The 16,471-nt window shown below is 35.3% G+C and overlaps 1 non-coding gene and 1 pseudogene across 1 annotated transcript; both read right to left on the bottom strand.

Moving 5' to 3' along the window:
* Positions 1-16,471, bottom strand: part of LOC122074152 — a 33,549-nt pseudogene extending 17,078 nt beyond the window's left edge.
* LOC122075036 lies at positions 8,607-8,713 on the bottom strand. Its single transcript, XR_006139172.1, has one exon. It is a non-coding gene; the product is annotated as a small nucleolar RNA R71 (small nucleolar RNA).

Here is a 16,471-nt window from a genome sequence, read left to right as displayed (position 1 = left end):
ATACACACACAAGTAAGAAATCCATGTGCAAATGCACGTGGGAATATGAGTGACTAATATTAAATCAAAGTTTCATTTGTTCTCTTACATTGAGAGAGAGAGAGAGAGAGAGAGAGAGAGAGAGAGAGAGAGAGAGAGAGAGAGAGAGAGAGAGAGAGAGAGAGATTGTCCACTTAAATTTATAGAGATAAAGAGAGATTATTTAAAGTAGAGTATATAGGTCTCCTACATTTGTAACACAACTTTGAAATTTAAAATTATTTAAGAAGGTTCATGAATTTTTTTGCAACAAATAATAATTGTTTTGGGATAAAAATAAAATGGTATTGTTTAATATTTTTCTATTTTAATCTTTTTCCTTTCTTGTCTTCATCTTCTTCAACATCTATGATTTTTCTTGTGTCTGCATTTTGCTATTTCATAGTATCTACAACAATTTTTTTGATTTTCGAGACATGCATCCAGTTTCTGTTTGTACTGCAACACATGAAAACAAATTTGTTATGATCACTACATATTAATATATTATTTTAATTTAATATAATTTTTAAAATTGGATGAACATCAATTCAACATTTATACATTTTTTGATGATCTTGCATATTCAATTGCAGAACATCCTATAAATGTTTCAAGTTCTTCAAAGATTGTTACAGTTATTGTTTCGCTTGAGTCTTTGATCTTGAATTTTTCAAGTACCTATCAATGAGTAAAATTTATTAGTTTTCTATATTATTAAAGAACATATGATGTCTATTAATGAAATTGAGTAAAGTACTTACTTTTGTGTATATTGTGTATTATCAATTTGACTTTTGTCACCTGTTGCATGATCTCCCTTTAATTGTACCTTACTTTTGTGTATCTGATGTCTATATATAAATTTTTTTTTTAATAGGAGGTGGCGTGTGAGTTTTAGTGGAAGTTGAGAGTGTTAGAATTAAATAAACAAACTAATATTTTTAATCAATAAATAAACTATTATTAAAATCTAATATTAGAGAAGAGAGAGAGAGAGGTTTCTAGAAGCTCATCATTGATAGGTTATACATTTGAAAACAAAAGATTATATAGATTTGAATGAAGGCCTTATCAGCCTTATATGTTTATGAATTCCATTCACAAACTTTTTTTATTTGATTTATCTATAGGTTTATTTATTTATTTATTTTATATTTTTTGGGTTTAGAGTAATCTCTTGTTCAAATATTCTTTACTCTTGTGAATGAACAGGGCCGTGAAAAGATCAAATCGTCTCCATTACAAGGATCATGATGTAGGCTGTGGAACATCAGAGACTTTATATATGTTAATTTTTGGAGGAATTGAAATTATATTGTCTCAATTCCCAAACTTGGAGAAAATAGCACTGCTTTCTATAATGGCAGCTTTAATGTCATTCACCTACTTATTGATTGCTTTGTACTTTTGCATTCAAAATTTTTCTTCTTATCATTAGCTTAAAGGGACTTTAACTGGAGTTAAAGTAGGGGTGAATGGTATCTCTCAATCAACAAAAGTTTGGCGTTCCTTTACAAGCTCTTGGAAATATTGCCTTTGCATATACTTTTACTATGCTTTTGGTTGAAATCCAGGTATGACAATTACCTTTAAAATTTTGTAATTTCTTGGCTTGGGTTAGTCAATAATGATAATATATAAGGAGCCAATCCCAACTCAATGGGTTGGAAAAATGGAGTCCTAAACACATTCTTGTATGCCACTTGGTCGACGATGCATGGATTCCACTAATCTATGTGTCGCCAAGGGGTGTATAAAAGAGGATACTGTAAGGTATCATAACAACCATAATAATGTTTTAATCAATGTTTCCTCCCTGAATGTCCTATTATTAGTATATCACATTTTTCAATTCTATTGGGATTATTTTCTTCTCCTCAAATAGCTGCAACTTGGTTGATCGATGGTAAATTATAAACTCTTTGATCTAGATATACATCACTTGTGATCATAATCTCATTATTCTTCAACAAAGGAACATCTTTCAAGCTTTTGAAGAACCTTGCGTATGGATTAATTGATAGAATATCCATTAGTTTGGACATGATTGGCTTTTTGAGTTTTAAATCTTGTAAAACTTTCATTCTATTCTAAAGTTCATTATCAGTATCATAAAAGTATAATTGCAAATAACATGGATTTTCTTTATCTAAAAAAATTGGAGGTAAATCATGATATACTTGTCCTTGAACTCTAAAGGTATATATACATTCTTTTCCATTTGCAAGATCTTTGTCGACTTGAGCTTCAAAGGATGTGAAAGAAAATATACTATTGAAAATACGTATATATCTACGGAATTCAATAGCTTCAGATGTTTGAGAAGTAAATAAATTATGTAATTCATCCGAAATTGTTGTAGATGCCAAAACAATATTTCCATTAGAGCAACAAAATGAAGGTGGTTCATATTCAAATTTCTTCGCTCCACAATGGCTACATGAGGTAATTTTTTAAGTACATGTACTTTAGAATATTGTGGTTCAAATACTCCTATATCGCATAAAAAAATATACTATAAGAAATGCAAGAAAAAAATTAATCTCAATCATTTTTAAAATATAATTATTTTAATACTAACCTTTCATAGCAGATGGTTGATTTTCAAAATTTTTAGAATTAGAAGTTGTCGAACTTGATTCTGTATGTTGGGCTTTCAGTAGCCATATTTGATTTTTGTTTCTTTTATTTGTACCTAGGGTTCTTCTAATAGTCCTTTTATTTTCATTGTATCTTTGACGTTGACTGTCAGTTGCTATATATTTTGGTGGCATAGTGATCTAAGAAGGAAAAAAAAAATCCATTAACAATAAAAATATGAACAATCAATGTAAAATATTAAATGCAACTAAATTAACATATAAATGTACCCTGACATTGTTCGTGTAAAGAGAGACAAATTAGTTATTATTTGAGCAAGTTTGGATCTTAAAAAGAAAATCCATTAGAAGTAAACATCATGCACAATGGGGGATAAATTTATGGTTATAGACCCTATATATGAAATATTAATAGTAGTTAAGAAATCTATACCAACTTCACAAAAAAATAACAGAAAATATATTGACAATCTGGATAGAAAGATTAAACAAATTAGAAAAGGTGACATTGTTAAAAAAAAAAAAAAAGAAAGAGTTACATAACCATGAAAGTCCGTACAACAGGAGTACAATAGTGAGTAACTTACCTCACTGACTTTTCTATAACGAACAAAAACATTGTGCTCATATGCCCTGCAAAAAATAAAAAATAAAAAGTAACTATATGAGAGCAAAGGTGAATATATGGAATACTCATGATTAGTATTTACTTTATAGGAATTGCAGAATCTTGAGGTCCTTAACCTCTGCTAGGTGTTCCAAACTTCAAATTGAAATGGATTGACTGATGAAAAATTTGATCAATTATAAAGTCTTCTAAGTAAAATATTAAGTACAAAGCAACAACTCAGCATTATCCCAATTAATTGGGATGCGCAAGGGTGGGGAACCGTTGGATATGATGATGAGGTTATCGGGAGAGAGGTAATCCTGGTATAACATTAGAAAAAAAGACCGAGGATTTCCAATAACTGATAGTTAAATGAATGTTTCCCTCGGTTACAAACTCAATTTTTAAGGCCCCACCAACTTTGGTACCTCAATTTTGATTGGCATTCACCTATGATTGATCGAGATTTTCCCCATTTAAACCCTCAATACTAAGGGAGATGCAATCTAATAAACCCAAATGGTTAACTGGATTGAAAAAATTTTAACCAATATGAATGCATCAATTAAAAAAACCATAGCAAAATATTGATAAATTTCTGAAAACTTACAAAGAAAAAGAATTCTGCAATTGTCACACGATCACCAGCAACAACAAAATGGTAACAATTATTGTTCGTTAGCCCCACCTGGTGTTAGAAACCTGTAACGGATATATTTGTATGATTGCCAAATTAGAGCTTCTTATAAAAAAAAAGTAAAATAAAATAAAAATAAATACAGTAACAAAAAAAGTGAAAAAAACATAGAAGATTCAATGGTGTTTCTATAGAAAGACAAAAAAGGATTCCCCAAATTCATCAAATCAACAAAGCAGAAAAAAGAAAAAAAAGAAAAAAAAGGAGAGAGAGAGAGAGAGAGAGAGAGAGAGAGAGAGAGATAAATCAAGCACATATAGGAATCGATTGACAGGAAAGAAAGAAGATAGAAAAGATCAGAAAGAAGGGGAAGCGGATAGGGGGATGAGGGTGGGTTTCTCATCCCACTTGTGTCTCACGGAGACTTGGCTAACGCTAACCCAATTTTTTTTTTTTTAAACCATTCAATCGTATAGGCTTGATCATCGTTGTAGACTACTTCACTTGTTGGCAAATGCACAGATATATGGGGAAATTGGTGTAAGATTTCCTATTAGGTGGGCTAGCATAGTCAAAGATTTGTTTCCAAAACCGATTTGGTGGTGTTGGCTAAAGATGGAGTAAGCAGAAATAATCCAATATTATTGGCAAGTGATCTCTATGGAGATATTGGATTCTATTAGCACACCTTAATGGTATGAAATATTTATTACTATGTGTGGACTTAAGGTATTGTTTCCTTAATGGGGAGGAAACCCTAATTTTATTGCAGGGTTAGTCACTACCCTCACCCCTATATATAGTTATCACTGACCCATTAAGTGAAACTAACGACCAAAAGCAAAAGGAGAAGAGGGTAGACCAGACCAACATTGATCGTGTTGTACGAGGAGCATACAAGAATACATTGAGGAGTTCTTATTCTTCAGTCATGGATTCAGATATGCCTAAAACTTGTTTTTATAGTATTTGTCGTGCATGCTTATCGATCTTCATGAATCGTTCCGCATTTATTTTCTTTCAATTAGGTCATTACTCAATTCTTTGGTCAAGAGTGTGAGAGGTGCTCCAACTCTTCATTAATCTAGCCTGGGTTATAAATTATGCTGATTAACTTGGTGCCTTTGCACCATGACACCTGTGGCTGTATCTCTCACCTAAGATATTGTCTAAATTTGATAGTTTCAACCATCCATTATTGCAATTTGTGGGAGCATAATGGAAGTCAATATTTCAGAAGATTTTCATCATCCAAGATGGTTGGTTTTGGGCTTGGGAGTCCATGGGATTGGATAATTGGCAATTGGTAGACATAACATCCATAATTGAATTATCAAAGAAAATATCCTGTTTTTTTATACAAATTTTCAACAATAATGTGATTGAATGATTTAATACCAACAAGAATCTCTTAAACATTAGTAGGAGATTTTACATCCACAATTGGTAATTGTAGGCGAGAGAGAGAGAGAGAGAGAGAGAGAGAGTTAGATCAACTATGGTAATTCTAAGAGCTTAATATAGTAAAAGAATGAGGATTATTAACCAAAAGAAGAAATGTACAACTACTTGGAAATTCTGGAAGAATATATGGACGGCAAGTGAAGGAGGGCTTTACTTGAAATCCTTGAGTTCCTAGATTCACCTTTGGGATTTTAACTGTTGCCCTTCTGCCATTTTCTACTGTTTACCCAAATATTTTCACTATTCCTTTTGAGACTTAGTTGGAAATTGAGAGTTCACTACTGCACTTTAAAACTCTCTTAAGTAGATGAAGATGAAGATGAGGTAGAATAGACTCAGTAAGTAAAGTAGTAGAAGGTATAAGGGTCAACAAGCTAAGCTCCCATTGTCACTATTCCGTATGATGTATTGAATGACCTGTTGGCGTATGATGTCTTATATTCCGTCACAGTTTAATCTAAGGAGTACTGGTGCAGCGCCTCGACAGGAAGGACGACTGTTCGGCTAGCCAATTAGAGGGCCATGGGGGTTGCAAGGGGGCAGGAGACTCCACTGCATAGTAGGGGGTGTAGGGGGCTGCGCCCCCTACTCGAATTTTTTATTTGAGGGCAATTGTGTACTTTTCGGATTAGGGGTTTTTGCTATATATTTGTAGCGAGGATTTCTTCCTTTGTAATACAAGCAATACTGAAATGTGTGAGGACGAGCGCTGTAACCCTATTCTCCATTGATAGTGAAGCAGGATCTCATCTCACCCGCGACGTAGACAACCTTGCCGAACCTCGTAAAATTCGTGTGCATTATTTATTTTATTTTTTCATTATCTTCTGCATCGTTTTAGGGCTGCGTTTCTACAAATTAATATAAGAGCTCTAGGTTTTCGTTTTTTAGGGTTTATTATCACGATGGCAGGGAAATGATCGAATGTCAAGTATGATATTGAGCGGTTCAATGGGAAGAATAATTTTACTCTCTGACGTCAAAGGATGAAAGATCTTCTGATACAACAGGGTTTGGCGTAAGCGTTGTTGGGAAAGTCGAAGAAACCTACAAAAATTACTGACGAAGATTGGGAAGTGATGATCACATTTATGTGTGAAATCTAGTGTAGTAAAATATGCATTTTACATATTTAGAATGGAGCTACCTTGGGTTTTACTCTCTTTTTGTAGGTTTTATATTTTTAAGGCCTTAAGGACTATCGAGCGCTATATCTCCAATTTTATACGTAAAGAGGTCCTATATCTCCACACGTTTTCTCTCTTCTCTCTCCTCCACTTCATCAACAAGATAAAAAAAAATCATTTTTTTTAGAAGCTAAAATCGTTAGCTTCCCTCCCCCATTCTCTATATAATAGAATTAACACAAGGGGATGAGACACTTCATTCTTCTTCTAGGGTTTTTTCTTAGTTGCTCTATCTCTTTCTCTAGTTCTCTCTTTCTCTAGCTCTAGTTTTAGGCTTATGCTTTAAACACTTTTGTAAGTTATTTTTATTCAATTAATGCAAGCACTTTTGTTTTTGATTCAGTCTTTTATTTTTATTGTTTAAATAGTTGAAGTTGTAATTTTCAAGTTCTAGTTCTAGGCTTAGTTCTAGATGACAAGAACAAACTATGTAGCATGTCTTTCAAGTTCAATTTTTTTTCTTCAGATTTGTTTTCTCTAGTACTAGAAATTTCAGATTTGGTTTATTTCAGATCTGGTTTTTAGTACTGATAGTATCTCAAATCGATCAAGTTTTCAGTTCAAGGAATGAAGTTCAAGTAAGTAGGCTCTTTCAGTAGTCTTCTTTCCCCCCTCTCATTCCCTCTTCTGACTACCATTTCTTTCTTAATTTAAGATTTTAATTTCAATCGTTACGTTATTGCTATCCCTTTTCCCCAAGGTTTATGGCTAGTGTATGTGTTGGCTTTGTCCCTCCTGGCCATAAAACCATAATTTTATTATTTTTATTTTAATCGTCTCCCTTTCCTTAAATCCAAGTAGAGTAACCTTTGTAAGAGTGACTCTCCGGTCAAGTAGGGAAGTTGATATTATGATGCATCCCTCGGGCTAAGTAGAGAAACCTACTTGTGAGTCTCTCTCTAGCTTTATCCCTTTTTTTTACTTTATTTTTATTTTAACATTTTTTTTTTCATTGCTTTTTAATTGTGTGGGGTGTTTATTTTCAGCTATTTATTTATTTAATTTTAATTGCGTGATTTATGTGTTTAAATTCTAAGATGATGAATGATTAGGACGTTATTTTAGATACATATGTTTAGGACGGTAATTATAATTAGATCACAACCATTAATTGATTCACTTTTGTATTATTAAAAGAAGCAAAAAAAATAAAGTGGTTACTCTCCCTGTGTTCGACCCGTAGCTACACTGATCCGTACGCTTGCGGTTATATTTTAAAATCTCAAACAAGTTTTTGGTACCGTTACCGAGGAGACAGTTCCATGTTATTTTTTGCTTTCTTTTGGTAAATCGGAGTGCTTTATTTGTTTTGTTTTGTTTTTTCTTTTCTTTTATTGAATTCCTGAGAAGAATAACTTGCAATAATAGTTGTATCGGTGGAGGTCATCATACCTCACAGTATGATAAAGACAGGTTTCGCCCTGTAGCAGTACCTCAAGAATTGACCTGAACAACCCCGGATCCCTGCCGGTAAGCTCCCAAAAAGCCAAAAAAAAAAAAAAAAATTCAAAAAAATCAAAAAAATCAAAAAAATCAAAAAAAAATTTGCTATCAATTCTTTTGTGCTTGTCTTACTCTAGTTGTGGGTAGTTTTCTGTTGCATGAGTGTTAGGTGTGTACGTAATACTTAAAATCGGTTGAAAAGAAGAGATCCAATAAGTAGTGATCCTATACGTTTGTTCTCTTTAAAACCTTTCAATATAGGAGACCAACATTAAAGCCCTTCACCTAAATCTCTAAAAGATAGGTTCTACCCTGCTAGAACAACCCAACCTTTCTGCATAGTTCTACCACAAGCATAGGGCAATAACTTTGATCTCAAATCTCAATACATCACTATGTTGCCCCACTTCCATGGGTTGACCTCTGAGGATGCATACCTATTTCTAAGGGAATTTGAAGAGGTATGTGTTCTAATTAAGATCCAATAGCTTTTTGATGATGCTGTTAAGCTTAGGTTTTTCACTTTTGCATTAAAAGACAAAGCTAAAAAGTGGTTGTATGGGTTATCCGCAAATTCCATAACCTCATGGGATCAGTTCATAGTTGTCTTCCTTAAGAAGTTTTTCCCAACTCACAAGACCAATAAGCTTAGAAGTGATATCCTTCAGTTTGGGCAAAAGCCTAGTCAATCATTTTCCAAACTTATGGAGAGATTCAAGGATCAACTCCAAGAATTCCCTCACCATGGCCTAGACTTATGGTATTTATGTCAAACAATTTATGAGGGTATTGATTACCCAACTAAAGAAATGATAGAGTCTATGTGCCCTGAGGGATTCACATCCTTTACAGATGAAGGAAAGACATGAGAATTCTTACTTGACTTAGCTGACAAAACCCGTGAGAGGAAATCAACCTAAGAGAGTGAAAGAACCATAGGAGGAAAATGATATTTTGTGGATGGGATAGTAACCAAGGAAGCCCATTTGGATAGCCTAATCAAAAGAATTGAGGCTATTGTTCCTAGAGAGCCATCATCAGTCAATTTAGTTAAGATTTGTGCTTGGTGCCAGTCCCCTGGACATGTCATAAAAGAATGCCCCAACACCTCTGGGAGCACTTCTAATGATAATATTAATGCCTTATACCAGAATAATCTATATAGTAACATCTACAATCCAGGATGGAGAAATCACCCAAATTTCTCTTACAATCAGGGCAACCAAGCAGGGCCTTCCAATTTTTATAATCAAGGTCAACCTGGACCCCAAAGGCCTCCCTTTGCATAACAATCTTTTTTTCAAAATATTTTTCCTTGGTAAAATGTATGACCTCAGGCTAGTTTTCCTAGGGCCCCTCTCCTATCATCTTATCAACAACCCCCTGGGTTTACCAACACTGGAGAGGTAAGTAGAATAAGTGACATAGAAAAAAATATGACCTTCCTCATGAGAAGCCATCAAAATATTACGAGAGAACTCACCCAAATTATCTTAATTATGCGTGAGAGGGAGAAAAGAGCTTTACCTAGTCAACCAGAGCCTAATCTTAGGCATTATTAGCCTGTTAGTTCACAAGCACCAACTAATGCACCACTGAATATAGTATAAGGTCAGACCCAACAAGGGCCCTCTAACCAATGTAATATTGTTTATGCCCTTAGAAATGGTAGAGAGTACCAACAGAGCATTCCTAAATCTTCCCCATCTATTACTCCTATTAACTCTCCTTCAGTTGAGGACATAAGTGTGCCTCTTGTTCTAGGTTCATCTGATGAACTTAAAGATTTTTTTTAAAAAATTAAAGATGATTTGGTTGAGGAAACAAAAAATGATTCTTTTGAAAAATGCCAAATCCCTAATAGTCCTTATGTTCCTCTTGTCCCATTTCCTAATCGCTTGGTAAACAAAAAAAAGATTGCTTTTATGGATAAAATTTTAGAAGTCTTCAAAAAGGTAGAAGTGAACATCCCTCTTTTGGATGCCAGATCCCAGATCCTCGCCTATGCAAATGTACTGAAAGATTTGTGTACTCACAAACGTATCACTAGTATGCCCAAAAAAGTGTTATTGGTAGGTAACATTAGTTCCATAATTACTCAGCCTATAGCAGCCAAGTATAAGGATCTAGTGAACCCTACCATATCTTGTGTCATAGGCAACACCTACATTGAGTATGCGTTACTTGACTTTGGCGCAGGTGCGAATCTTTTACCTTACCATATGTACAAGCAACTAGAATTGGGAGAAAATTGAAAGCCACTGGAACTACTCTTTAGTTGGTAGATAGGTCTGTTAAGATTCCTAAAGGGATGGTTGAGGATGTCTTACTAAAGGTGGGGGAATTTATTTTTCCTGTTGATTTCATTGTGTTAGATACCAAGCCCTTCTCAACCAAGGATGAGATCCCAATAATTCTAGGAAGACCATTCTTGGCTATCAGTAATGCATCAATCAACTGCTGGAATGGTTTCCTAAGGTTATCTTTTGGTAACTAGACTGTTGAGTTTAACATGTTTAGGATAGGCAAGCAACCACATATGGAAGAATAGATCAATATGCTTGAGGATTTTCTGGATTTTTCTAATGATTTAGTTACCAACTTGGATATTAATTTTGATTCAGAATTCTAAGAGCGTATGGATGAGTTGGATGATGATAGTAAATTTTTTTTTCTGAAGTCTTGAGTCTTCACACACATGTGGAGCCCTTATGAACCCTTTCTAATTTCATTCCAAAATCTTCCATTGTTGAGCCCTCTAAGCTAGATCTTAAGGAGTTTCCATCTAATTTGAGGTATGCTTTCCTAAGGCCTGACCAGACTCTTTCTGTAATAATTTCTTCAAATTTGACTTCTAGTCAGGAAGAGGAGTTACTTAAAGTGTTAAAAGATAATAAGGAAACCCAGGTTGGACCATGGCTGATATCAAGGGTATAAGCCCTTCTATTGTGCAACATCATATACATCTTATGGAGGATTCCAAACCATCCACGGAACCCCAAAGAAGAACTAACCCAGTGATGATGGAAGCTATTAAGAAAAAGATCCTAAAGTGCTTGGATCATAGAATAATTTATCCTATTTCTAACAACCAATGGATAAGCCTAGTTCACGTAGTGCCTAAGAAGTCTGGTGTGACTGTAGTTCCTAATGCCAATAATGAACTAATTCTAACCCGTGTCCAATCAAGGTGGAGAGTGTGCATAGACTACAGGAAACTTCATGTGGCAACTTGGAAGGATTATTTTCTATTGCCATTCATTGACCAGATGTTAGAGAGGTTAGCTGGACATGAATACTATTGTTTTCTTGATAGATATTCCGGTTATAACTAGATCTCAATTGCTTTAGAGGACCAACATAAGACCACTTTACATGCTCATATGGAACATTTGCTTACAGGTGTATACCCTTTGGGCTTTGCAATGCTCCTGCTATGTTTCAACGATGCATGATGAACATCTTTTCTAACATGGTCGAAAAATTCTTAGAAGTATTTATGGATGACTTTTCAATTCATGGGAATTCCTATCCTGAATGTTTTTATCATCTTTCTCTAGTTTTGAAAAGGTGCATATCTAAGAATTTGGTTTTGAATTGGGAGAAATGTCATTTCATGGTTAAATCTGGTATTATTTTAGGCCATGTAATATCCAAGGAGAGAATTAAGGTAGATAAAGCCAAAGTGGATTTAATTGATAATTTACCACCTACTCAATCTGTTAAGGAGATTCGGTCTTTTCTAGGGCATGCGGGCTTCTATAGAAGATTTATTAAGAACTTTAGTCAGTTAGCCTGACCTCTCACTTCATTACTTGCCAAAGATCAAACTTTTGAGTTTTCTAAAGAATGGCTAGAATCCTTCAAACAACTTAAGAATGAGTTGACCAATGCACCCATTATTCAACCACCTGTTTGGACTGATCCTTTTAAACTGATGTGTGATGCTTCGGATTTTGCCATAGGAGTGGTTTTGGGTCAAAGGATTAATAAGTTTCCCACTATCATTTACTATGCTAGTAGGACCTTAAATGATGCACAACTCAATTATACAATCACTGAAAAAGAATTTTTAGCTATTGTGTTTGCATTAGAAAATTTTCAGTCTTACTTAGTTGGTTCATATGTGGTGGTGTATACTGATCCTTCTGCTCTTAGATACCTAGTTTAGAAGAAGGATGCCAAAACCGCTCTCATTAGGTGGGTTTTACTTTTGTAAGAGTTTGATTTAGAAATTAGGGATAAGAAAGGAGTTGAAAACCTAGTTGCAGACCATTTATCCCGACTTCCCAATTTCTTGACTGTCGATTCTCCAGTTAACGAGAACTTTCCAGATGAACAATTATTTGCAGTGTCCAGTGAACCATGGTTTGCTAACATTGTCAACTTCTTAGTTTCAGGTGTGACTCCGGATCACTGGTCCACCCAAGATAAGTATAGGTTTCATTCCCAAGTTAAGCACTTTTTCTAGGATGATCCTTATTTGTTTAAGATATGTTTGGATCAGATTATCCGACGATGTGTTCTTGATCATGAGCATCATTCTATTCTCTCTTTTTGCCATGATTATGCATGTGGTGGACATTTTGGACCTAAGATGATTGCCGTAAAGGTTCTCCAATGTGGATTTTATTGGTCCACTCTTTTTAGAGATACTTTTGATTTTTACAAGGCTTGTTTCGCCTACCAGTCTTTTAGCCGTATCAATAAGAGGAACATGATGCCCCTCAACCCTATTTTGGTAGTTGAGATCTTTGATGTATGGGGCATCGATTTTATGGGACCATTTCTTAATTCCTTTAGGAATTTATACATACTTTTGGCTGTTGATTATGTTTCTAAATGGATAAAGGCCATACCTTGTAAATCTAATGACCACAAAGTGGTGGTCCAGTTTCTCAAAGAGAACATTTTTTTTTTCACTTTGGTGCACCACGTGTAATAATTAGTGATAGGGGTACTCATTTTTGTAATCGACCTTTTAAGGCCTTAATGAAAAAGTATGGGATCACCCATAAGTTATCTACCTCTTATCACCCCAAAACTAGTGGCCAAGTGGAGGTGTCTAATAGGCAGATCAAACAAATCTTAGAGAAAAATATTAATTTCAACCATAAGGATTGGTCCCTTAGGCTCATTGATGCCCTGTGGGCCCATCGTAAAGGGATTCAAGTTGTGGGATCCAAGTTTACAGAAAGTTGTGGTTAGTTAGGACATTGTGTTTGATGAGTCTCATATGGTGAAGTCAAAATGTAATTCACAAACAGTTGGTGAAAATAAAGAAGGTTCTACTGTGCAGGTGGAGTTAGGTGAGTCAGAACAACAAGAGAAAATGAGTCATACAGTGACTTACCAGGATAACAGGAAGCAATAGAAGTTCCCTACACTATAGCAAAGTGTAAAGGAAAGCGTACTCATAAAGCACCTGTGAGATAAGGGTTTGAGGACATGGTTGCCTATGCCCTCACTATAGGTACAGGTGATCCATCTTCCTACCATGATGCTTTGAGTGATACACAACATGATAAATGGATGACAGCTATGATAGAGAAAATGGAGTCTACAGAAGAACAAGTTAAAAAATTATGAAAAAACCTAAGGGAAGAAAAATCATTAGCTGTAAATGGGTCTTTCATAAGAAAGAGGCAGCATCTGAGAAGGAGCGTGAAAGGTATAAGGTCAGACTTGTAGCCAAGGGCTATGCACAGAAGGAGGGGATAGACTACAATGAAATATTCTCTTCAGTGGTGAAACACACTTTGATCAGGATACTACTTGCTTTGGTGGCCATATGTGATTTAGAACTTGAACAACTTGATGTGAAGACTGCATTTCTTCATGGTGACTTGGAGGAACAGATTTACATAGAACAACCTGAAGGTTTGAAGGTGCAGGGAAAGGAAGATCATGTTTGTCTGCTTAAGAGGCTTTATGGTCTTAAGCAATCTCCTAGACAGCGGTACAAACATTTTGATTATCACATGATGAAGATTGGCTACACAAGAAGTGAGTATGATAGTTATGTTTATTATAAAGTGTCAAGTGATAATTCTATTATTTTGTTGATGCTTTATGTTAATGATATGCTTATTGCTGCAAAGAAAAAACATGATACTCTTTGAAGTCTTTGTTGAGTGCTGAATTTGAGATGAAGGATCTTGGTGCTGCTAAGAAGATCCTTGGCATGGAAATCCTTAGAGATAGAAATATAGGTAAACTTTGGGTAACTCAGAAGAGGTATATTGAAAAGGTGCCAGAGCTTTTCAATATGAAAAAGGCTAAACCGGTTAGCACTCTGTTAGCCAGCCACTTCAAGTTATCTAAAAGGGAATGCCTTATAACACATGAGAAGGTGGAGCAGATGTCTCAGATCCCTTATGGTAGCGCAGTTGGGAGTCTCATGTATGCTATGGTTTGTAGCAGGCCGGGTTTGTCTCATGCAATCAGTGTTGTTAGCAGATACATGAGTAATCCAGGGAAGGAGCATTGGAATGCAATTAAGTGGATCTTCAGATATTTGAGTAAAACTAAATATGTAGGTGTTATTTTCAGTGGCAAGGGAAGTTCCATAGAATTGGCAGGTTATGTTGATTCCGACTATGCTGGTGATTTAGATAAGAGGAGGTCTACTACAGGGTATGTATTTACATTGGCTAGTGGATCTATATCATAGAGGGCAATGCTTCAGTCTACAATTGCATTGTCCACTACAAAGGCAGAGTACATGACGGTAGTTGAGGCTGCCAAGGAAGGAGTCTCGTTGGCTGGACTGGTTTGTGAGTTAGGGTTGGAGCAAGGAGGTACAATGTTACATTATGATAGTCAGAGTGCCATACATCTTGCAAATAATCAGGTGTTTCATGCAAGGACAAAGCATATTGATGTGAGATTTCACAAGATCAGGAAGCTTGTGTCAGACGGCAGTATTCACTTGAAAAAAATTCATACAGATCTCAATCCTGCAAATATGTTTACGAAGCCAGTTACTACAGAGAAGTTCGAGTCCTGTTTGGACTTGATTAATATTACTCATTGTTGAAGATGAGGGATGCACCAAATAGGTGCGGGTTTGTACCTCTGATGAGGTACAAGGATGAAGACATCTGCAGGTTATCTTTACACGAGACTTGACAAAATTCAAGCCAAGGTGGAGATTGTTGGTGTACGATGTCTTGTATTCCGTCACAGTTTAATCTAAGGAGTACTAGTGCAGTGCATCGACAGGCAAGACGACGGTCTCGCTAGCCGGTTAGCGAGCTGTGGGGGTTGCAAGGGGGCAGGGGGTGTAGGGGGGCACAACCCTTTGCTCGAATTTTTTATTTGAGGGCAATTGCGTACTTTTCGGATTAAGGTTTTTCACTATATATTTGTAGTGAGGGTTTCTTTCTTTGTAATGCAAAAAATACTGAGAGGTGTGAGGACGAGCATTGTAACCCTATTCTCCATTGATAGTGAAGCAGGATCTCATCTCACTGAGGATTAGCATCGTTTTACGGTTGTGCTATGCGAATTCCCCAAATTCACAAAATCAACCAAGCAAAAAAAAAAAAAAAAAAGGAGAAATAAACCAGGCACATACAGGAAATGATTGACAGCAAAGAAATGAGATAGAAAAGGGGAAGGGGTTAGGGGATGGGGGTGGTTTCTCATCCCAACAATGTCTCAACTTCAGTTAATCATGAATTCATAAAAGTTCGAAAAAGGCTTACCTCCTCCTTTCTTCTTCTTCTTCTTCTTCTTTTCTTCTTCTTCACAAAATCACAACAAAGAAGCAATCATGAGTGTAAAATAAAAAAAAAAAGGCTCAAATCTTCTAAAGCAGAGTCTTGCTAGAGTTCTCTGAATTGAAACAATATAAACAGAAAGATAGAACAAAAAATCATCACTAAGCTTTAGATTCAGACGGAGAAGAGGTGCTTCAAGAAATCACAATAGAGAAGCAATCATGAGTGTAAAAAAAAAAAAAAAGAAAAAGAAAAAACGCTCACCTTCTTATGGAGCAGAGTCTTGTTGGAGAAATATAGAATAAAAAATCATCACTGAGTTTTGGATTCAAACGGGGAAGAAGTGCAAACGGGCTTGAGAACCATGCATTCATATTAACATTATAAGTTGGTCATGAATTGAATCATATTACAAAAGGAAATTAGTCGGACTCACTGCCTTAAAAATCAGAAATCGTTTAAAAACAATATTCGAGTGACAAATAAATAAAGAATCCAGATGATCTAACCTAAAATTCAACTATAATTGCAAGTAACCTTAGCCTGTAAGCCTATGATTTAACCCTAAGTATAATAAATTCACCAAACGTGAAGTTCTAGTTTGGCTAAACAAAATAACTGACCTCCGATAGAACCATACGTAGAGTAGTGAAGCTTTCGGCAGTGGCCATTGAATCCCTCTCAAAAACTTCTAGAGCTATCACAATCCATTCAGGATCAAGCGAGGGTTTTGATTTACATCGATCTTCCAGAGCATCAGAATAGTTTTGAGAAAATGGAGACAT

The sequence above is a fragment of the Macadamia integrifolia genome, chromosome 3 (assembly GCF_013358625.1).
Source record: "Macadamia integrifolia cultivar HAES 741 chromosome 3, SCU_Mint_v3, whole genome shotgun sequence".
In the NCBI taxonomy this organism is placed as follows: Eukaryota; Viridiplantae; Streptophyta; class Magnoliopsida; order Proteales; family Proteaceae; genus Macadamia; species Macadamia integrifolia.
This window is presented reverse-complemented; position numbering and strand designations above follow the sequence as displayed.